Source organism: Anastrepha obliqua, chromosome 4, assembly GCF_027943255.1.
Source record: "Anastrepha obliqua isolate idAnaObli1 chromosome 4, idAnaObli1_1.0, whole genome shotgun sequence".
Classification (NCBI taxonomy): Eukaryota; Metazoa; Arthropoda; class Insecta; order Diptera; family Tephritidae; genus Anastrepha; species Anastrepha obliqua.
Window position 1 is genome coordinate 75,284,742 of NC_072895.1, and position 2,879 is coordinate 75,287,620.

The following is a 2,879-nucleotide window of genomic DNA, read 5'->3' on the forward strand; positions in this document are numbered from 1 at the left end:
ACTTTATCATAAAAAAAACAGGCATAAACAACAACAAGTTCATCAAGAGCAAAGCAGAAGCCAAGTGTAGCAACCAGCTTATTTATTATCTAAAAATAGTACAGGGGGTATTCTACTTTCTAAAAGTGAAAACCTCACTTGTAGGCGACTTGTAGTTTTTAAGTTATTTGAGTTTAAAAATTGTAAAATTGACCAAGAATCTTCCTATTTTGGTTACTACAACCAGCCGGAGCGCTGTCAGACATCGTATAAATAAACAATTTTAAAAGATAATAAATGAATAAAAATACAAAATTTTACAAATTATTTCTATATTATATACGTCTATTCATATATATTATATATATATGTATAGGTATATTTATGCATATATGTATATATTTATATACATATATATTTCGCGCGATTTTTTATTCGAAATTTTCACTATATTATGAATATATTATATATATTCCTTTTATATATTAAATATCCATATATAAAAAAGAATAGTTAAAAAATTTTAACTTTTCTTAAACGATATCTAAGAAGCAAGAAATATATAAATAATGTAAAAGAATAAATGAATAAAAAGACAGAATGTTATGGTTTGTAACTGTATTTGATGACATCAATCAGCTTTTCAAAAGGATCATAGCGATTTTTAATTATTGACTTGCGCCAAAGATACTCTACAATGATATCCGCGTAGTTGCTTGGGTTGTTATAGTTATCCTTTTGAAAGAACCGTTTTACCACCCTCCATTGAGATTCTATCCTCTGCGTATGTATACCATCGCTCGTCACAAACGGATTGTCCGGGTCGCTGTGGTTTACTTTTAGGTGCTCATACCCATGATCGCGAAGGCAGTCGTATGCTTTCCAGTAATCCATGTGGATTGTTGTGCCTTCCGCAACATGCTTTTTAATCAAAGGTATGAGCACCTCCGCCGAACGCACGTTGTCCGAACATATTATACCTCCAGCATTAAGTCTTCGCTGCCGTTCTCTATCATACCGAGAACCCAGTGGCCTTCCACTCTTTTCCTTAAATTAACAATAGAAATATTTTAATTAATAAAATGCTTTATATTGCAGGCATACAAAATTTACCTTTATTATATTTTCTTTTGCCGAATTTGCTCTCATCTATTTGCACGATTTTGGCCGGTCCTCCTATTTTTCCTTTGGACTCCTGCTTGTCAACCTGATATATTACAACAGCCTCACGGCAATAACTGTACCGGTCGGTTATTGTTTCGTTAGACAAGCAGGAGCTCTCGACGAAAATCTTGGCGAAATCTTGGCCTTTTCAAACCAAGTCCCGCTCGCTCTAGACACCCCAGAATTAGTTCGGCATGACGATTTTCTGCACCGAAAAATGCCCAGTGAGCTGTTGCCCCTCATATGCAGTGACATCTGTGTCTTATGTTTTTTACACAATTTCTACCACAGAATAAGGCCGTTATCCTCGGCAAATTGGACGCACTGCTCTGTTGTCCCCAATCTCCTTATCACCTTAGCAAAATTCCATCGCTGCTTTATTTCAGCAGCAGTGAGAGCATTGCTTTTGGAAATTGCTGCTTCTTGCAAAGTCCTTCCACTGCTTGTGGAAGGTATATTATCATCTAAAAAGTATATTAATATAATACAATATATATATGTTTTATAAGAAATAAATTACCTGCTTCCACTTGACTCATTTTGTATTATTAAATATAATCTTAATCACTTAATCGAAAACTTTCAACGCGTTTTAAATGGCAACGGTAAATGGAAAACACGAAAATGCAAAACAAAATGAAAGTAAAAATTACGGTTTTTCGAAGATGCAGGGATGCATTCCCAGTAGGTACGATAGGAGAAATTCGAGTAGGATGGGAGAAATTTTAGTGTTTTTGTGTAAAACTCCTTTCTGCGTAGGCGGCCTTCGACGGCGCTTAAAAAAATAAATAAATAAAATAGGCGGATACTAGACCGTCTATGATGTCCACAGTATTTTTGCGTAAAACTTTCTTCTTTCTTAATAGTGCAACACCGTCTCCGCTGCACATAGGAGTTTTACGTGAAGCGGAACTGTATTTCGAAAATCATATCGATATTGTATTTATATATATTTATGAACTCAATATATACACCTTAGAGGTTGTAAACCCCCATTCCCTTACTATTCTAACAGAAAAGAGTGTGTGGAAATTATGTTCCTATGTTGCTTCGTTTTCAATCGCATTCTATTATTTTTTTTATTTTTTGCTTCTGGCAGCACTCCATCCAGCCATCCTTTTCAGTTATTGTAAATTTAGCTGGCGCGTCAAGTGTTTGCAAGTTATAAATGTAATTTAAATTGTTAATTTATGGTATATATCAATAAAAAGAGTTAAAAACGTGTGTGTATGTTAATATAGTTTCAATATTTATTAAAATAAATGTGATAAGTGCACTTATTCTATCAAAAATTTGGTGAAGGTAAAAGACAAATTTTATCAACAAATAACTTAAAAACTATTATTAACTGAATAGTGTTGGTGCTAGTTTTAGCAAAATAAGCACGAAATGAACATCTCCTGTGAATTTCATTGGAAAATTCATAACATTTCTCTCAAAACAAGTGAGGGGGTAGTGCATGGAGTCGGAGCCATTCAAAATGCTACTTGGATGAGCACACCAGTAATTCAAGAGAAATACTGGCGCCAATCGTATCCAGCTGAGATTTTAAAAATCTTACACGAGAAAAGAAAAATAAGGAAAATGTGGCAAATATTACGGTTTCCCGAATACAAAACTAAACTCAACTTTCTTACAAAACTTCTTACCAACAAGACTATAGAGTTCAAGAATACAAAATTAAATGATAAAATTATAGAGTTCAAGAATACAAAATTAAATGATAAAATTATAGA

At 33.4% G+C, this 2,879-nt stretch overlaps 1 pseudogene; it reads right to left on the reverse strand.

The window, feature by feature from the left end:
- Positions 1-582: 582 nt before the first annotated feature.
- LOC129244227 (uncharacterized) lies at positions 583-1,682 on the reverse strand (annotated as a pseudogene).
- Positions 1,683-2,879: the final 1,197 nt, after the last annotated feature.